The 21,135-nt window shown below is 50.5% G+C and overlaps 1 long non-coding RNA gene across 7 annotated transcripts; it reads right to left on the bottom strand.

The window, feature by feature from the left end:
- Window positions 1–8,232: 8,232 nt before the first annotated feature.
- LOC128823472 (uncharacterized) lies at window positions 8,233–19,064 on the bottom strand. 7 transcript variants are annotated; one of them, XR_008441748.1, is made up of 7 exons: window positions 17,924–19,064; window positions 15,691–17,761; window positions 14,554–15,528; window positions 13,546–14,398; window positions 12,409–13,246; window positions 11,290–12,090; window positions 8,233–10,409 (listed from the first exon to the last, which is right to left on the bottom strand). It is a non-coding gene; the product is annotated as an uncharacterized LOC128823472 (long non-coding RNA). The 7 variants fall into 7 exon arrangements; XR_008441749.1 differs by having other exon boundaries at window positions 11,294–12,090; XR_008441747.1 differs by having other exon boundaries at window positions 8,233–11,410; window positions 11,755–12,090.
- Window positions 19,065–21,135: the final 2,071 nt, after the last annotated feature.

The raw sequence follows: 21,135 nt of genomic DNA, 5'->3' as shown, positions 1-21,135 counted from the left end.
CGCTGAGCTCTGACTGCACAAGGCCCTGACGGGTCCACCCAGCATTGCTTTCAAAAGCGTCAGCAATGGGAGATTAGCTCTGTCAGAAAACGTCACTTAGTGAGGGCCCTGTAGGAGATCAGCTTTCAGAAAACCTCACCTCACTAGGCCTAATGGGAGATCAGCTGTCAGAAAACGCCTGGCAGGCTGGCACCACAGCTCTTCTCAAGTTGCCAGACAGCGAGCGGCCCGCCCCCCCCCCGTAACGTAGCAGCTCTTCCCACACTCACCAGCGGGCACTAGATGGGCCCATGCTGCCTTCCAATCCAGGCACTGCCATGCGCCTCAACCGCTCCCCCATGCGTTTCCGTTCTGTGGTCAGACACCCAGAGCCACCGTCACAATAGCGTGCCTAAGACATGGGCAATAACACCCCACAACAAAGCCAGGCAACAGCTTAGTTAAGAGAAGAAGAAAAAACTCAGTGGTTTAGTCTCAAAACCGCCAGGAAACATAATTTTGGCACAACACCACATTTGTGTAATCTTGTGTAATCTCTCTTCTCTAGTTTATTAAAAGTGCCCAGCGCGCCTTCATCACATCGGGCAACAGGCTTCCAGCTCAGGGTGACCACACCCCCAGTCAATGGCAGGCTCCCAATAAGCTACACTAAAAATATGGGTCCCAACCCCAAAACTTACTCAAATTTGGCACCAGTGTCCCCAAACTGCCAGCTTTTAATATTCAAATAAGATATGCCACCCTCAGTCAACTCCTCTTGCTCTCCAGTGGAAGCCTGCCACCAGAGAACAACATTGATATTTAAATTAGCTAGTACATCGCTCAGTCAATTCCCTCTGCTCTCCAGCAGGTGATGTTGGAGAGCTCTGAGCTCGCTCACTTACCTTTCTTCCATCAGCTTCAGGCTCCAGGGTTTGCAAACGCATCTCTAGGATTCTAGCAGAAGAATATCACTTATTCACTTGGGTTAGCAGTTGAGGAATGTCATGCTGTTCTGAGGGGACGTACTTGCATACTTGGGATATTATTGCAAAGATACAATTAGAATTTCTGTTAGACAATTTGAAGGGCAATTTATATTTGGTAAAAACCTTATTTATTGAAAGAAATGCTGTAGTGACAATATAGTTACTGGGGCTACAAAACACTTTCCCTTCTGGGTGAAACAAGAAGTTAGAATTAGAAAATTACATAGTTTGTTCCAATGTTGGTACAGGTTTAATTTCGCTTATGTGCAGGTTTGTTTAAGGCTGACTGTTTTGGTTTATTGTTTTGGTTTGTTTGTTTTTATTTAGCTGAAGTGGGGCTTTTAATTGACTTTTGCTGGATTGGAATGTCTGACATGCAATACCAATTTTGACATAGTTCTGCATATTTTATACAGATTTGGCCAGTATTCAACAATTCAATTGCTTTATAGGTGGTTTTAATAGTAGGGCTTATTTATTTTATGTTATTTTATCATCCTGTAGTAGCACTCTTTTTTGATAATTTATGACATTTTTTAATTTTTGTTTTTAAAAACAAAATAAGCTTTTCTTAATGTTTGGGTTTTAAATTAAGCATTGTTTACAGTTTCAAATTTTGGTTTCTGATGGTCTATTTAAGAGGATTTGGGATTTATACTAAAATTTGGACAGATTTAGATTATTTATATGGTCTTGGACTAAATCCTATTTACTATTTTATTTTAATAAAAGTGATATTGCTATAAACCCTGGCCAGGGGGGAGAGGAGATGAGCCTGGCCTTTAACTGAGGAGCAGAGGCCTGGCCCCAATGCGGGTGGAGACAGGTGATGAGGGGGGCGCAGCCCCTCAATGTTTTCTCCAGCCCACCTCACCCCCCCTGCAACAAACGGCAAGAGGCTGATGCCACACCTGCTGGCCACTCTGCATTACCCCAACTGGTCACTGGGTGTCACTGCTGCTCCATGGGAGACCCCCAGTGCATTACCTTGACTGGACACCGGGTGTCACTGCTATGCCAAGGGAAACATACTCTGTGCATTACCCTGGTTGGCCACTGGGTGTCACTGTTCCTCCAAGGGAGACATACTCTGCATTACCCTGACTGGCCACCGGGTGTCACGTCTATGCCAAGGGAAACATGCTATGTGCATTTCCCTGACTGGCCACTAGATGTCACTGCTGCTCCAAGGGAGACATACTCTGCATTACCCTGACTGGCCACCAGGTGTCACTGCTGCTTCATGGGAGATACAGTCTGTGCATTACCTCGACTGGCCACCGGGTGTCACTGCTGTGCCAAGGGAAACACCTTCTGTGCAATACCCTGACTGGCCACCGGGTGTCACTGCTATGCAAAGAAAAACACATTCTGTGCATTTCCCTGACTGGCCACCGGGTGGCACTGCTGCTTCATGGGCGATACACTCTGTGCATTAACGTTGTGACGGGTTGGATCACAGAAACCCCCTTGGGAGCTGCCACCTGCTGGAGCGCGGCTCGATTCCTGGGGGCGGGGCTTGCAGCAAGCCAGCTAAAGCCAGCCCTGGCCACCTGATGTGCAAAAGACTACCTCTGCTCCTGTTTTCCCTGCTGAATTGGGCCCCGCGCCAAGAGGGCCCCGCGCTGCAGCTGTCCACCCCGCCCCCAGCTCACTTCCCCCTCCTCCCCTCCCCTGAATGCTCCGCCCCCCTGATTCGCGGGAAGTCTGAAAAGAAGCAGGGCCGGGCCGGCAGCACAAGATAAGCTAGGGTGGTGGGGGCGCGAGAAGGGCTCCGGGGAGGCGCGGTCCGTTCCCGCAGGCCCCAGCGGCTCTGGCCTGACTTGGCTCCAGCCCGGCTCGGCCCCCGCGGTGCGGCCCGGGTCTGGCCCGGCCCCCGCGGTGCGGCCCGGGTCGGCTCCGGCCCGGCTCGGGTCCCCCCGTCTCCCCCGCGGCGCGGCTCAGCTCGGGTCTCCCCGTCACCCCCGTGGCATGGCGCGGCTGGGCTCGGGTCCCCCCGTTCCCCCCGCAGCGCGGCGCGGCTCCGGGTCGGACCCAAGCCCGGCAACCCCGGCTGGAGCGCGGCTCGATTCCTGGGGGCGGGGCTTGCAGCAAGCCCCGCCCCCAGGAATCGGGCCCCGCTCTTGCTAAAGCCAGCCCTGGCCACCTGATGTGCAAAAGACTACCTCTGCTCCTGTTTTCCCTGCCAGCTCAGTACTCTACCACCCTGTCTTGCTGAGCCAGACACTCCCGTCTGCTGCAGCACAGACCCAGGGTCTGAATCACTTGTCCCAAAGTTGCAAGTTTACCTGAAAACTGCTCACAGAAGTGTGCTTGTCTCTAGCACTCAGATGCCCAACTTCCAATGGGGTCTAAACCCAAATAAATCTGTTTTACCCTGCACAAACCCAGAAATTGTTCGCCCTCTATAACACTGATAGAGAGATATGCACAGTTGTTTGCTCCCCCAGGTATTAATACATACTCTGAGTAAATTACTAAATAAAAAGTGATTTTATTAAATACAGAAAATAGGATTTAAGTGATTCCAAGTAGTAACAGACAGAACAAAGTAAATCACCAAGCAAAATAAAATAAAATGCGCAAATCTATGCCTAATCAAACTGAATACAGATAATCTCACCCTCAGAGATGCTTCAGTAATTTTTTTCTCAGACTGGACACCTTCCAGGCCTGGGCACAATTCTTTCCCCTGGTACAGCTCTTGTTGCAGCTGAGGTGATAGCTAGGGGATTCTTCATGATGGCTCCTCTCTCCACTTTGTTCTCTTTCACCCCTTTATATATCTTTTGCATAAGGTGGGAACCCTTTGTCCCTCTGGGTTTCCACCCCACTCACTGGAAAAGCACCAGGTTAAAGATGGATTTCAGTTCAGGTGACATGATCACATGTCACTGCAAGACTTCATTACTCACTTGCCAGCACACACATATACAGGAAGACTCCCAGGTAAACACAGTCATCTGCAGGCAATGGGAGTCATCAAGATTCCAAACCATCATTAATGGCCCACACTTTACATAATTACAATAGGCCCTCAGAGTTATATTTTATATTTCTAGTTTTAGATACAAGAGTGGTACATTTATACAAATTGGATGATCACACTCAGTAGATTATAAGCTTTGTAATGATACCTTACAAGAGACCTTTTGCATGAAGCATATCCCAGTTACGTTATATTCACTTTTTACCATATTTTTCTAAAACTATCCCAGTTACATTATATTCACTTATTATCATGTTTTTATAAAACCATATAGACTGCACAACGTCACAAACGTAACTGATCATCAGGTGTCACTGCTGTACCAAGGGAAACATGCTCTGTGCATTACCCTGACTGGCCACCGGGTGTCACTGCTGCTTCATGGCGATACGCTCTGTGCATTTCCCTGACTGGCCACCAGGTGTCACTGCTGCTCCAAAAGAAAGACCTTCTGTTCATTACGCCAACTGGCCACCAGGTGTCACTGCTATGCCAAGGGAAATATACTCTGTGCATTACCCTGATTGACCACTGGGTGTCACTGTTCCTTCAAGGGAGACATACTCTCTGCATCTCCCTGACTAGCCACCAGGTGTCACTGCTGCTCCATGGGAGACCCCTCCCCCCATGCATTACCTTGACTGGCCACCGGGTGTCACTTCTGTGCCAAGGGAAACATGCTATGTGCATTTCCCTGACTGGCCACTGGATGTCACTGCTGCTCCAAGAGAAACACATTCTGTGCCTTTCCCTGACTGGCCACCGGGTGTCACTTCTCTGCCAAGGGAAACATGCTATGTGCATTTCCCTGACTGGCCACTGGATGTCACTGCTGCTCCAAGAGAAACACATTCTGTGCCTTTCCCTGACTGGCCATCGGGTGTCACTGCTGTGCCAATGGAAACATGCTCTGTGCATTACCCCGATTGACCACTGGGTGTCACTGCTGTTCCATGGGAAACAGACTCTGTGGAATACCCCGCCTGGCCACTGGATGTCACTGCTCCTCCAAGGGAACCACTGTGTGTGCATCATCCCGACTGGCCACTAGGTGTCACTGCTGGTCCAATGGAACACCTTCTGTGCATTACAATGAGTGACCACCGGGTGTGTCACTGCTACTGCAAAGAAATGTGCTCAGTGCGTTACCCTGACTGACCACCGGGTCTCACTGTCGCTGCAACAGAAACACATTCTATGCATTACCCCAACTGGCCGCCGGGTGTCACTGCTCCTCCATGGGAGAGAGAGATACTTCATTAGCCAACCTGGCTAGCTCTCTGGCCGCCCAGCTCTGATGACAGTGCCACCACCAGCAGCAGTGCAGAAGTCCTCACTTAACTATGCGCTGCCCAGAGCAGGCAGAGGGTTCAGGGTGCCCCACAGCAACCCAAACAGCCCCACTCTGCCCCAGGCTCCTGGGCCTGCAGCCCGTGGTTGATGCTCCCCGAGAGCTCTGCAAGAGCCAGGTTCCCCCACCTGGGTGGCTCTTGGGGGCTGTAAGCAGTCGAAGGGTGGCGGGAAGCTGAGGGGCAGCCGCAGCCCCAGGGCCAAGAGCAGCAGCAGGAGGAGGAGACAGGGGAGCACCCCAGCTGCCCATCCCACGGCACCAGCCAGCGCATCAGTCATCCCCCACTGGCCGTCTCCAGCCGCCAACCTGGCCAGGAGGAGGGCAATGGGGGGATGGGGCAGGAGGCAGGGCTGGCACTTAAGAGGAGCAGAGCCATAGAGATAGGTGGGGCCCTGTACCAAGGGGGGGTGCAGCCCCCCCAATTTTCTGTCTAGCCTACCTCAGCCCCCCCCCCCATGGGGAAGAGGATGGTGCCACCCATGGAGGGGAGAAATTGGGGTTTCAGGGTTTAGGGTTTGGATCTAGGGGTTGGATTAGGGTAAAGGAGAATTAGGTTTAGGGTGTGGATTAGGTTTGGAAATGGCTAGGGGTTGAGAGGGAGAGTCAGGGTCCCCCTGGGGAGGCAAATGGGGCAATTTGTCCCAGGCCTTGTAGGGGCCCCCACGAGAATATAGTATTGCAATTTTTTTTTTATGGAAGGGACCCCCGAAATTGCTTTTCCCCAGACCCCCTGAATCCTTTAGGCAGCCCAGGGGAGAGTAAGATTAGGGGAGGGGAGGAGTGGGGTAGGTTCTAGGAGGCAGGGTTGAGGGTTACAGGGTTGTGTTTAATGCGAGGGTTAGGATTAGTTTTAGGGATTAGATCAGGTAAGAGTTTGAGTTCAAAGGTAGGTTAGAGTTAAAGGGTTAGGGTTATGGTCAGGGTGGGGGTTATGATATAATAGGGTGATGATCAGGGTTAGTTGAAGGGTTAGGGTGCAGGGGTCAGGATTTAGGGTTGGGTTGTGGTGTGGTGTGGGATAGGGTCAAAGGTTAGGGGGAGGAGTTGAGTTAGAGTACTGGGGAACAGGAGTTAGGGTTTGGGATTAGGGTTAGCAGGTGAGGGCTCAGGGTTTGTCTTTTTTGCTCTTCTAATTGCTTGAATTGACCATTCTGTATCAATTTCCTGTAAATGTATTTTCATTCCTTTTATTAACTTTTCGAAAACATTAGTTTCATTATTATTATAACATCACCTATCTTTTTATTGTGAAATAGTAAATTACAGGTTTTAATACTCATGGTTTTTTTTTTTGTTTTTTAATGTCAGGCTATTATTTATGCCCATAACACTGGAATGCTGCCTGATTTCCTTGATTGTCTCAGCCCTGCTCCAGAAGTAGCAATTTGTGATGGATGGTGTCTGCCCTGTCACAGTTTCCTACCCCATGAAATCTCCATATTAAATTTGGATCTCAATAAAACAAATGTTTTCTAACTTAGAAAAATGTATTGTTAGAAAACTCATTTCATGTGTCCCAATTTCAAACAGATTTGCCAGAAGTAGCACACTGTGACAATGCATACCCCATCTGCCACAAATCGCTACTCCTAGACCCAGGGCTGGTGAATTGCATGAGGACAGCAAAAACGTGCTATGTAGATGTCAGTAACTGCAACTGGTAGAAAATTGGGACAGGGAGCAATTTGTAACAGTACGTCCTGACACTACAGAGGAGATACTGGGATGTTTCCCCCCACCCGACATCAGGCTCTCCACATTAGGGACAGTGGCTGCCAGGGCAGCTGGGGGCTGGTCTTGGTCTCTGTGATGAGTAGGCTACTCTGGGTGCAGGAGAGGGGCAGGTTGTTCAGCAGCCAGGAACCCACGTGCTTGTCCGTCCCTGAGCAGCTAAGGAGCACAGTGTGCAGCTGGTCCATGGACCTGGTGTAGCGCTGCTCTGTGGCCAGGCTTGGCTTGGTGGTGGCTGCAAGAGATGGGTCAGCATCAAAAACAGCACAGCAAATGGGGAGCCAGGAGCTGCTGTGGCAATCAGCCACCAGCCAAACCCACAACCCTGTCAGCCTGCAGCATCACCATCTGTCCTCCATGTGCCACACACACCTCTCCACCCCTCCTCTGTATGCCAGAGATGCTCATCTATCCATCTCCAGACATCTCTGTTTCTCACTGATTTTCCATGCAGCACCCAACACAATGAGGCCCGGACCTGAGTGAGGCTTTTGGGTGCTGCAGTAGTGGAGCTGTAGGGTGACAGTGCATCTCTAGTCTCAGCCCCTTTTCTCTTAAGCCCGGAGCCATGACTCTGAGTTCACACCTCTCGGGCCCAGATCCCATAGTCCCGAAGATACTCAACCAACCACTCGTGCTCTGTGATCCTGTTACATCAACAAGAATCTCCCCAAAGTCCCCATGAAGAGGAGGAGGAGTGACACCTTGAGCCTGGCAGGCAGCATGAACTCTCCTCAGCATGGCATGGATCATCCCTGGGTCAGACAGATCCTATATGACTCATACGAGACCACGGGGGGCAAGAGAGTGCATCCCACTGATCCTGATAGGAGGTGTGGACCCTCCCTCTGGGTTGCATTGGGGCAGACCAACCCTCCCCCGAGATGGATCTTCCCCAACCCATGGGAGACTACAGAGTGCCAGGGAGTCTTTTCCCAGGGTCTTGCTCTGTTGCAAGCTCTCCATGTGCTACACCGTATTCTCAGCACATCAACTTTCTACAGCTTGGATTGCTGTAAGGAGTGGAGGGGAGGCACTGTTAATGAATGATGGCAGGTACAATGATTTGGGGACTCAAAGTGCTGAGGTGTCACAGGTGGGACAGTGCCATGTGTGTCCATCCATCCCCCTCCCCCCCATTTAGGCAGTGACCCCTGGTTGCTATTTCACACTTTAAGAAAAGAGCCAAATGCCACTGTTTGTCACAGGGTAATTTTATTTACATTCTTCATCAGAAATTTACAACCCCCACCTTGCCCAGCACCTGCCCAAGCCAGCACAGTCACTCATGACAGCAAATACCCCAGAACATACAGACCCAAAGGGCAGCAGTTTTAATTTGAAGCAATGAGATAACGCCTAGAGAAGCTAGTGAGGGTCTGTGGGGAAGTAGACAAATTGCAACTAACTACAATGGGGAAAATCATAATCCACCAGGGAGAAAAACTGACTCCACTGGGAAATCAAACCAGCTCCAGCGAGCCTGGGATTTCCAGCAATTCAGGATTGGAGCAAGAATTCTCCATTTCCCTTCATTGTCTGGCAATTTCCAGGGAAGGGTAAGGTTAGCGAGCCCTTCACAAATGGATAATTCCCAACCCACAGTGGCCAAATGCACCCCTGTATTCACACCCTACACACTATTGTAACAATCTTTGGACAAAATATGCCTTGTGAGGTAGCATTTGAAACTCAGTGATCAATACTATTTTGGTGAAATGGCGGTAGCAACAGTCTGTGTAAAGTTATGAAATTCCACCTATAGGGTATTAAAAGCACAAGTTCCAATTCACATAGCCTGATTAGGTGGAAGTGATCAAGCACACCTGTCCTAAAGAAAGGGATGTGCGTTTGCCTCAATTTGCATTTCAGCTGTAAACAGATTCCACAGAGGATAAGAGAGGGAAGAAAGAAGCAGTATACACGGATGAACAGAAACAGCACAAAGCCTCCTTCTTCCACCAAATTCCATGCTCTCAGCAAGAAAACCCTTAACCTAAGGTGAACACTCAGGAAAATGTTTTTCAAATGGTGACCGAGCTATAAAAGGGAAGGGCAAAAACACCCAAGTTCTCTCTCCCTCCTAATCTCCCTTTCACCTAAGATGATCAGAGAAACAGCTGCTGGACCCTGGAAGCAGATCCTGGCCTGAGGGTTTGGGCAGCAATATTACTGGAACCTGTGGGAAGGGACTTCACAAGCCTAGTTCGTTAAGTTTAGAAAGCATTTTATCTTTATTTTTTCTTGTAACCATTTCTTCTTTAATGCCTTATTACTTTTGTTCACTTAAAACCTCTCTATGTAGTTAAAAAAACTTATTTTATTCTTGAACCAAAACTAATCCAGTGTTGTGAACTGTAAATGGAATTATCCACAAGGTGGCAGATTTTTGTATATTGACCTCCTAGAGGTACAACAGACCTAATCTATCTGGCCTGTCCAGGAGATGGCTGGACAGTGCACAACACGTTTTTGGGGTAAAATTCAGGACAGGGAGTGTGTTGGGGTCACCCTGCATGTGGTAGCCCAGATCTGATGGAAGCCAAAGTGTGACTGGTGAGTGCTGACAAGCTCTGGGATCAGAGTCGTAGCCACACACAGACACTTGGGGGGGGGAGGGGGGCAGGGAGCATCACGCTGACAGGCTGTTTGTGAGCTACCCAAGTCAGAGCTATAACAGAGAAGCACAGTGAGGTGCACCCCCCCCTCGTTGCAGGTCAAGTGACATAGCCCCACACTGGTCAGGATTACAGCCTGGAACATCACACCTGAGCCACAGCAAGAGCCCCCCCGAGCTGCTGTAGTGTTCTAAAACACTCCCCAGCAGAATCAGTTACTTTGCTGTTGAGGATGCTGGAGCAAGCTGACCATGTACAGTAACAGGGGCAAAAGGAAGGTGGTGGGGGGGAGCGGGGAAGGTCTAGACAAGGCTGCTCTTCCCTCTCTGAAATGATGTAGTGAGTTTCTGACACCTTCCCTCTCCCCCGCATACACCCTGCTCTTTAAATACTCACAGTCTTCATTCAGGTGTTTACATACAAGTGACATCTGCACAGAGAGGTTCACAAATTGGTCTGCTCAGCTGTTCCGATTCCCTGAACTGGCCACTCTTTCCCATTACCTCCAGGAAATGGAGTTTCATACCTTTTAATTCTTAACTTTTCAAGAAACCTTCATATCTTCTTATAACACTTCCTAGGGTTTTATTGTGACTCTCATTTACCATATTTAATACATTATTAAAAACCAAAACATTATCAAGTCTATTTTTATGATCACATGACTTCACTGGTGCTTGAATTGCTGGTTGGCAGAAATGGCTGACTCTAGACCAAGCGAGGGGTGGACAGCCGTTGCTCCTGTGAAACCTCTTTTTAAAATTTACACACAAGTAAAACAAGATTTTGCTAATTTAGAAAAAATGTATTAAAATAGGTTTCAACTTGTGTGAAATCACTAAGTTACCTCTAAGCTGCGCAGCAGCATATTAAGCACTGTGCAGGGACTCAGGGCTGTGGCGCGGAGACATGCCTCTCCCCCAGCCCCGGACCTGCTGCGGCTGGGGAAGAAGCACCTATCCTGTGGCCCCAGCCCTGGAGCTGACGCATTAGGGAGAGGTGCCTCTACCCCCAGCCCAGGTGCTGCTGCGGGGAGAGAGAGCTGCGGGGAGTCCTCTCCCCCGCTTCCTGTAGTCCCAGGGCAGCCTGGACCCCAAACCCCTCATCCCCAGCCCTGAGACCACACCCCCAGATGGAGCCCTCACCCCCTCGCACCTCACTCTTCCCCAGCCCTGAGCCCCGTCTCACACTCCCAAAGCCTCGGCCCCACACCCACCACATGCATTTTGTTACGTGCACCAATATGGAGGTAATATCACCTCCATATTGGTGCACATAAAATTCCTTCCACACATGAGAAGGAAAAATTAGAGGGAACACTGGTTCAAACTCTGACAAAGTCCAACCCATCTGTCACAACTCCCTTTCCCAAAGACCCAGGAATGGGAAATTGTGGGTGTAGCAAATGGTGACAGGGCAGTCCTCCGCCCTCAACCCTCTCCATTCCACCTTTAGCATTACAACCAAAAAGCACCCCTTGCAACAGCACCCGAAATAATCATTCTGCACAGCAGACTCTGGCCCCTCCCCAGCCGTAATCTCACAGAATCCCGTACCCAACGAGGAAGCACACGGCCTGTGAAGAATACTACACCGAGCACAGACGAGGAATTCAAAGCACTGACCACTTACTCACAGCCAGTTATGCGGGAGTCAGAAAGCGGAGGACTGTTCATGTCGGCTTACAAGGATGTCCACTTCTGCCACTTTCTCCTCAAGATCGGGCTCCTGGAAAATTCCTCTGGAAGCGCAGCTGCAAAAGCCAAACATGAGCCATCACTGCACAAAGCTCTATTAGTGCTTCAGAGCTTGCCCTCATCCTAGTCTCCCTCTCCAATGCCATCTACGTTGGCCCAACTCGATGGACAGAGACCGAGTTAACATCGACAGTCACAGCCCTGCATGATTTTCATCCCCTCCTACTTCTCCATGGCTCCCGAGACATAGCCTGTGGGGATTCACACGTAGCACGCCTGCCCGTGTCCTACGAAGAGAGATGGCACGAGGAGAAGAGAGGAGAGTGAGAAAGTTGGCCAACACACCGGAGAAAAGAGAGAGAGAGAGAGAGAGAAAATGGGAGGAAGGCAAGCAACTCACCATCTGGAGTCATCCTCCTAGATGCAACCTTCCACTGCGTAGGAGACACCGCTCCTGGCCAGAGAAATGAGCAGACCCTGAAAATGGGGGCCTTGTCTCTCGTAAGTGCAGCCGGTCAGAAACAATTTCTTACAAACCCAGCCCCAGCTAACGGGGCGTCCCTACCTGGAGCCCTCACCAAACCAGACACTTATCTCACTGACAGTAGCGACAGCTCCACTGCCAAATGGTCGATTCCTGACTTGCATCAACAATGCTGGCAGGCTCACCGCTGTCGCTCGCTTTCCATCCGACGAGGGGAGTAACCTCTGAGGTTTGATTTCTTTTCCCTCGGTACTAAACCCGGCACAAGGAGGAAAAACAAATAAAGTTATCATTTCAGTGGGCAACGTCGCGTAGGCTATTCTTTTCGCCGCTCCCACACGATGGCGCTCCGCCACGTATCTTCCTCCCCCACCCCATTATGCCTTTAGCATTACAACTAAAAAGCAGCCCTTTCAACGGCACTCGAAATAATCACTCTGCACAGCAGACTCTGGCCCCTCCGCAGCCTAAATCTCACAGAGACCCGTACCCAACGAGGAAGCACATGGCCTGTGAAGAATACTACAGCGAGCACAGACGAGGAGTTCAAAGCACTGACCGCTTACTCACAGCCAGTTATGCGGAAGTCAGAAAACTGAGGACAGTTCATGTCTGCTTACAAGGCTGTCCAGTCTGTCCACTCATGTCCACTTCTGCCACTTTCTCCTCAGGCTGGGGCTCCTGGAAAATTCCCCTGGAAGCGCAGCTGCAAAAGCCAAACATGAGCCATCACTTCACAAAGCTCTACTGGTGCTTCAAATCTTGCCCTCATCCTGGCCTCCCTCTCCAATCCCATCTACCTCGGCCCCATTCGATGGACAGAGACCAAGTTATCACCAACAGTCACAGCTCGACTTTAGCGCCCACAGCCCTGCATGATTTTCTTCCACTCCTATGTCTCCATGGATCCCGAGACCTGGCCTGTGGGGATGCACACCAACCAGTGTTCTACAAACGGGAATGAGGAGAGGAGAGGAGAGGAGAGGAGAGTGTGTTGGCCAACATAATAGAGAAGAGAGAGAGAGAGAAAAACATGGGAGGAAAGCAAGCACCTGGAGTTATTCTCCAGGAGGTAACCTTCTGCTGCAGAGGAGACACGGTTCCTGACCAGAGAAATGAGCAACCTCTGAAAATAAGGACCTTTTCTCCCTCGTAACCACAGCTAGTCAGGAACCTTTTCATACAAACCCAGCCCTACTGTACTGGGCTTCTCTACCTGGACTCAGGTTGGGCGTGAGCAGAGCCCTCATGAAACCAGACACTTATCTCACTGACAGCAGCGTCTCCTCAGCTCCCAGAGGGACGGCTTTTGCGTGGCATCAACAATGCTCAGAGTCTCGACGCTCTCGCTCGCTTTCCATCGCATGAGGGCAGTAGACTCTGACGCGTGACTTCGTTTCCCTTGGTACTAAACCCAGCGGGAGGCGGGAAACAAAAAAAATTAGCATCTTCATCTGCAACGTCGCGTAGTCTCCTTCATTTCACATCTCCCTTATCCCACGGCTCCATCCTCAACCCATCTCCCATTACTACGTTACAACTGCAACTACAAGGCACCCATTGTAACGGCACCCAAAATACTCACTTTGCTCACGAGATTCTTGTCCCTTCCCCAGCCTTAATCCCAGAGCCTCGTAACTAACGAGGAAGCACATGGCCTGTGAAGAAAACTACAGCGACTACAGATGAGGAATTCAAAGCACTGACCTCTGACTCACAGCCAGCGATGCAGAAGGCAGAAACATGAGGACTATTCATGTCTCCTTAGAAGGATGTCCAGGCTGCGCAGGTCCACTTCCGCCATATTCTTGTGCGGCTAGGGCTCCTGGACAATTCCTCTGCAAACTAATAAAGCCAAGCAAAAACTATCACTACACAGAGCTCTATTGGTGCTGGAAATCTTGCTCTCAGCCCTGCCTCCCTCTCCAGTCCCATCTACATCAGCCCCACTCGATGAACAGAGACCGAGTTAACACCAACAGACACAGCCCTGCATGATTTTCATCCCCTCCTACTTTTCCATGGCTCCCGAAACCTGGCCTGCGGGGATGCACACCTAGCAAGCCTGCCCGTCTCCTACGAAGGGAGACGGCACGAGGAACAGAGAGAAAAGAGAATGAGAAAGTTGGCCAACACACTAGAGAAGAGAGAGAGAGAGAGAAGGAAAAAAAGTGGCAGGAAGGTAAGCAACTGACCACCTGGAGTCATCCTCCTGAATCCAACCTTCCACTCCGGAGGAGGTACTGTTCCTGACCAGAGAAACGAGCAACCTCTGAAAATAGGGACCTTTTCCCCCTCGTAACCACAGTTAGTCAGGAACCTTTTCATACAAACCCAGCCCTAACTTAGTGGGCTTCCCATCCTGGACTCAGGTTGGGCGTAAACAGAGCCCTCACCAAACCAGACACTTATTTCACGGATAGCGGCGTCTCCTCAGCTCCCAGATGGACGGCTTTTGTGTGGCATCAACAATGCTCAGAGTCTCAATGCTCTTGCTCGCTTTCCATCGCATGAGGGCAGTAGACTCTGACGTGTGACTTCGTTTTCCTTGGTACTAAAGCTAACAGAGGGTGGGAAAACCAAAAATATTAGCATCTCCGTCTGCAATGTCGCGTAGTCTCTTCATTTCACATCACCACCCTCAACCCATCTCCCATTACTACGTTACAACTGCAACTAGAAGGTACCCATTGTAACGGCACTCAAAATACTCACTTTCCTCAGGAGATTCTTGTCCCTTCCCCAGCCTTAATCCCAGAGCCTCATACCCAACGAGGAAGCACACGGCCTGTGAAGAAAACTACAGTGAGTACAGATGAGGAATTCAAAAGCACTGACCTCTTACTCACAGCCAGTGATGCAGAAGGCAGAAACATGAGGACTATTCATGTCTCCTTAGAAGGATGTCCAGGCTGCTCAGGTCCACTTCTGCCATATTCTTTTCCGGCTAGAGCTCCTGGATGATTCCTCTGCAAACTAAAAGTCAAGCAAAAACTATCACTACACAGAGCTCTATTGGTGCATCGAGTCTTGCCCTCATCCCTGCCTCCCTCTCCAGTCCCATCTACATCAGCCCCACTCGATGAACAGAGACCGAGTAAACACACACAGTCACAGCTCCACTTTAGCGCTCACTGCCCCACATGGTTTTCTTCTGCTCCTACTTCTTCATGGCTCCCGAGACCTGGCTAGGATGCACACCTAGCATGCCTGCCCGTGTCCTACGAAGGGAGATGGCACAAGGAGAGGAGAGGAGAGTTAGTGAGAAAGTTGGCCAACACATTAGAGAAGAGAGAGAGACAGACTGGGAGGAAGGCAAGCAACTCACCACCTGGAGTCATCCTCCTAGATGCAACCTTCCGCTGCGTAGCAGACACCACTCCTGGCCAGAGAAATGAGCAGACCCTGAAAATGAGGACCTTGCTCCCCTCATAACCACAGCTAGTCAAGAACATTTTCTTACAAACCAAGCCCCAGCTCATGTGGCGTCCCTAGCAGGAGCAAGGTGGGCTGTTAACACAGCAATCACCAAACCAGACATTTTTTTCCTCACTGAGAGTGGCGGCCGTTCCCCTCCCAGTAGGACGGCTTTTGCGTGGCATCAACAATGCTCACGGTTTCGTTGCTCTGGCTCGCTTTCCATCACATGAGGGCTTGAGACTCTGAGGCGTGACTTCTTTTCCCTCGGTCCTAAACCCAGCACAAGGCGAAAAAACAAATCTGTTACCATCTCAGTTGGCAAGATCTTGTCCCTTCCCCAGCCTTAATCCCAGAGCCTCGTAACTAACAAGGAAGCACACGGCCTGTGAAGAAAACTACAGCGACTACAGATGAGGAATTCAAAGCACTGACCTCTTACTCACAGCCAGCGATGCAGAAGGCGGAAACATGAGGCCTATTCATGTCTCCTTAGAAGGATGTCCAGACTGCTCAGGTCCACTTCTGCCATATTCTTGTCCGGCTAGGGCTCCTGGACGATTCCTCTGCAAACTAATAAAGTCAAGCAAGAACTATCACTACACAGAGCTCTATTGGTGCGTCGAGTCTTGCCCTCATCCCTGCCTCCCTCTCCAGTCCCATCTACATCAGCCCCACTCGATGAACAGAGACCGAGTTCACACAGACAGTCACCACTCCACTCTCGCACCCACTCCCCTGCATGATTTTTGTCCCCTCTTACTTCTCCATGGCTCCCGAGACAAAGCCTGTGGGGATGCACACGTACCACACCTGCCCATGTCTTACGAAGGGAGACAACACGAGGAAAGGCAAGGACAGACAGAGAGAGCTAGAGGTTGTGTGTTGGCCAACGTACTAGAGAAGAGAGAGAGAGAGAGAGAGAGAGAGAAAGGAAAACATCGGAGGAAAGTAAGCACTCACCACGTGGAGTCATCCTCCTGGATGCAACCTTCTGCTGCAGAGGAGACACCGTTCCTGACCAGAGAAATGAGCAATCTCTCAAAATAGGGACCGTTTCTCCCTCGTGACCACAGCTAGTCAGGAACCTTTTCATACAAACCCAGCCCTACTGTACTGGGCTTCTCTACCTGGACTCAGGTTGGGCGTGAGCAGAGCCCTCATGAAACCAGACACTTATCTCACTGACAGCAGCGTCTCCTCAGCTCCCAGAGGGACGGCTTTTGCGTGGCATCAACAATGCTCAGAGTCTCGACGCTCTCGCTCGCTTTCCATCGCATGAGGGCAGTAGACTGACGCGTGACTTCGTTTCCCTTGGTACTAAACCCAGCGGGAGGCGGGAAACAAAAAAAATTAGCATCTTCATCTGCAATGTCGCGTAGTCTCCTTCATTTCACATCTCCCTTATCCCACGGCTCCATCCTCAACCCATCTCCCATTACAACGTTACAACTGCAACTACAAGGCACCCATTGTAACGGCACCCAAAATACTCACTTTGCTCACGAGATTCTTGTCCCTTCCCCAGCCTTAATCCCAGAGCCTCATACCCAACGAGGAAGCACACGGCCTGTGAAGAAAACTACAGTGAGTACAGATGAGGAATTCAAAAGCACTGACCTCTTACTCACAGCCAGTGATGCAGAAGGCAGAAACATGAGGACTATTCATGTCTCCTTAGAAGGATGTCCAGGCTGCTCAGGTCCACTTCTGCCATATTCTTGTCCGGCTAGAGCTCCTGGACAATTCCTCTGCGAACTAATAAAGCCAAGCAAAAACTATCACTACACAGAGCTCTATTGGTGCTGGAAATCTTGCCCTCATCCCTGCCTCCCTCTCCAGTCCCATCTACATCAGCCCCACTCGATGAACAGAGACCGAGTAAACACAGACAGTCACAGCTCCACTTTAGCGCTCACTGCCCCACATGGTTTTCGTCTGCTCCTACTTCTTCATGGCTCCCGAGACCTGGCTAGGATGCACACCTAGCATGCCTGCCCGTGTCCTACGAAGGGAGACGGCACAAGGAGAGGAGAGGAGAGGAGAGGAGAGGAGAGGAGAGGAGAGGAGAGGAGAATCAGTGAGAAAGTTGGCCAACACATTAGAGAAGAGAGAGAGACAGACTGGGAGGAAGGCAAGCAACTCACCACCTGGAGTCATCCTCCTAGATGCAACCTTCCGCTGCGTAGCAGACACCACTCCTGGCCAAAGAAATGAGCAGATCCTGAAAATGAGGACCTTGCTCCCCTCATAACCACAGCTAGTCAAGAACATTTTCTTACAAACCAAGCCCCAGCTCATGTGGCGTCCCTAGCAGGAGCAAGGTGGGCTGTTAACACAGCAATCACCAAACCAGACACTTATCTCACTGAGAGTGGCGGCCGTTCCCCTCCCAGTAGGACGGCTTTTGCGTGGCATCAACAATGCTCACGGTTTCGTTGCTCTGGCTCGCTTTCCATCACATGAGGGCTTGAGACTCTGAGGCGTGACTTCTTTTCCCTCGGTCCTAAACCCAGCACAAGGCGAAAAAACAAATCCGTTACCATCTCAGTTGGCAAGATCTTGTCCCTTCCCCAGCCTTAATCCCAGAGCCTCGTAACTAACAAGGAAGCACACGGCCTGTGAAGAAAACTACAGCGACTACAGATGAGGAATTCAAAGCACTGACCTCTTACTCACAGCCAGCGATGCAGAAGGCGGAAACATGAGGCCTATTCATGTCTCCTTAGAAGGATGTCCAGACTGCTCAGGTCCACTTCTGCCATATTCTTGTCCGGCTAGGGCTCCTGGACGATTCCTCTGCAAACTAATAAAGTCAAGCAAGAACTATCACTACACAGAGCTCTATTGGTGCGTCGAGGCTTGCCCTCATCCCTGCCTCCCTCTCCAGTCCCATCTACATCAGCTCCACTCGATGAACAGAGACCGAGTTCACACCGACAGTCACCGCTCCACTCTCGCACCCACTCCCCTGCATGATTTTTGTCCCCTCCTACTTCTCCATGGCTCCCGAGACAAAGCCTGTGGGGATGCACACGTAGCACGCCTGCCCGTGTCTTACGAAGGGAGACAACACGAGGAAAGGCAAGGACAGACAGAGAGAGCTAGAGGTTGTGTGTTGGCCAACGTACTAGAGAAGAGAGAGAGAGAGAGAGAGAGAGAGAAAGGAAAACATCGGAGGAAAGTAAGCACTCACCACGTGGAGTCATCCTCCTGGATGCAACCTTCTGCTGCAGAGGAGACACCGTTCCTGACCAGAGAAATGAGCAATCTCTCAAAATAGGGACCGTTTCTCCCTCGTGACCACAGCTAGTCAGGAACCTTTTCATACAAACCCAGCCCTACTGTACTGGGCTTCTCTACCTGGACTCAGGTTGGGCGTGAGCAGAGCCCTCATGAAACCAGACACTTATCTCACTGACAGCAGCGTCTCCTCAGCTCCCAGAGGGACGGCTTTTGCGTGGCATCAACAATGCTCAGAGTCTCGACGCTCTCGCTCGCTTTCCATCGCATGAGGGCAGTAGACTCTGACGCGTGACTTCGTTTCCCTTGGTACTAAACCCAGCGGGAGGCGGGAAACAAAAAAAAATTAGCATCTTCATCTGCAACGTCGCGTAGTCACCTTCATTTCACATCTCCCTTATCCCACGGCTCCATCCTCAACCCATCTCCCATTACTACGTTACAACTGCAACTACAAGGCACCCATTGTAACGGCACCCAAAATACTCACTTTGCTCACGAGATTCTTGTCCCTTCCCCAGCCTTAATCCCAGAGCCTCGTAACTAACAAGGAAGCACATGGCCTGTGAAGAAAACTACAGCGACTACAGATGAGGAATTCAAAGCACTGACCTCTTACTCACAGCCAGCGATGCAGAAGGCAGAAACATGAGGACTATTCATGTCTCCTTAGAAGGATGTCCAGGCTGCGCAGGTCCACTTCCGCCATATTCTTGTGCGGCTAGGGCTCCTGGACAATTCCTCTGCAAACTAATAAAGCCAAGCAAAAACTATCACTACACAGAGCTCTATTGGTGCTGGAAATCTTGCTCTCAGCCCTGCCTCCCTCTCCAGTCCCATCTACATCAGCCCCACTCGATGAACAGAGACCGAGTTAACACCAACAGACACAGCCCTGCATGATTTTCATCCCCTCCTACTTTTCCATGGCTCCCGAAACCTGGCCTGCGGGGATGCACACCTAGCAAGCCTGCCCGTCTCCTACGAAGGGAGACGGCACGAGGAACAGAGAGAAAAGAGAATGAGAAAGTTGGCCAACACACTAGAGAAGAGAGAGAGAGAGAGAAGGAAAAAAAGTGGCAGGAAGGTAAGCAACTGACCACCTGGAGTCATCCTCCTGAATCCAACCTTCCACTCCGGAGGAGGTACTGTTCCTGACCAGAGAAACGAGCAACCTCTGAAAATAGGGACCTTTTCCCCCTCGTAACCACAGTTAGTCAGGAACCTTTTCATACAAACCCAGCCCTAACTTAGTGGGCTTCCCATCCTGGACTCAGGTTGGGCGTAAACAGAGCCCTCACCAAACCAGACACTTATTTCACGGATAGCGGCGTCTCCTCAGCTCCCAGATGGACGGCTTTTGTGTGGCATCAACAATGCTCAGAGTCTCAATGCTCTTGCTCGCTTTCCATCGCATGAGGGCAGTAGACTCTGACGTGTGACTTCGTTTTCCTTGGTACTAAAGCTAACAGAGGGTGGGAAAACCAAAAATATTAGCATCTCCGTCTGCAATGTCGCGTAGTCTCTTCATTTCACATCTCCACCCTCAACCCATCTCCCATTACTACGTTACAACTGCAACTAGAAGGTACCCATTGTAACGGCACTCAAAATACTCACTTTCCTCAGGAGATTCTTATCCCTTCCCCAGCCTTAATCCCATAACCTCATACCCAACGAGGAAGCACACGGCCTGTGAAGAAAACTACAGTGAGTACAGATGAGGAATTCAAAAGCACTGACCTCTTACTCACAGCCAGTGATGCAGAAGGCAGAAACATGAGGACTATTCATGTCTCCTTAGAAGGATGTCCAGGCTGCTCAGGTCCACTTCTGCCATATTCTTGTCCGGCTAGAGCTCCTGGATGATTCCTCTGCAAACTAAAAGTCAAGCAAAAACTATCACTACACAGAGCTCTATTGGTGCATCGAGTCTTGCCCTCATCCCTGCCTCCCTCTCCAGTCCCATCTACATCAGCCCCACTCGATGAACAGAGACCGAGTAAACACAGACAGTCACAGCTCCACTTTAGCGCTCACTGCCCCACATGGTTTTCGTCTGCTCCTACTTCTTCATGGCTCCCGAGACCTGGCTAGGATGCACACCTAGCATGCCTGCCCGTGTCCTACGAAGGGAGACGGCACAAGGAGAGGAGAGGAGAGGAGAGGAGAGGAGAGGTCAGTGAGAAAGTTGGCCAACACATTAGAGAAGAGAGAGAGACAGACTGGGAGGAAGGCAAGCAACTCACCACCTGGAGTCATCCTCCTAGATGCAACCTTCCGCTGCGTAGCAGACACCACTCCTGGCCAGAGAAATGAGCAGACCCTGAAAATGAGGACCTTGCTCCCCTCATAACCACAGTTAGTCAAGAACATTTTCTTACAAACCAAGCCCCAGCTCATGTGGCGTCCCTAGCAGGAGCAAGGTGGGCTGTTAACACAGCAATCACCAAACCAGACACTTATCTCACTGAGAGTGGCGGCCGTTCCCCTCCCAGTAGGACGGCTTTTGCGTGGCATCAACAATGCTCATGGTTTCGTTGCTCTGGCTCGCTTTCCATCACATGAGGGCTTGAGACTCTGAGGCGTGACTTCTTTTCCCTCGGTCCTAAACCCAGCACAAGGCGAAAAAACAAA

The sequence above is a fragment of the Malaclemys terrapin genome, chromosome 15 (genome assembly GCF_027887155.1).
Source record: "Malaclemys terrapin pileata isolate rMalTer1 chromosome 15, rMalTer1.hap1, whole genome shotgun sequence".
NCBI lineage: Eukaryota > Metazoa > Chordata > Testudines > Emydidae > Malaclemys > Malaclemys terrapin.
Note: the sequence above shows the minus strand (reverse complement) of the source record. Positions and strands in the feature narration are given on the sequence as shown.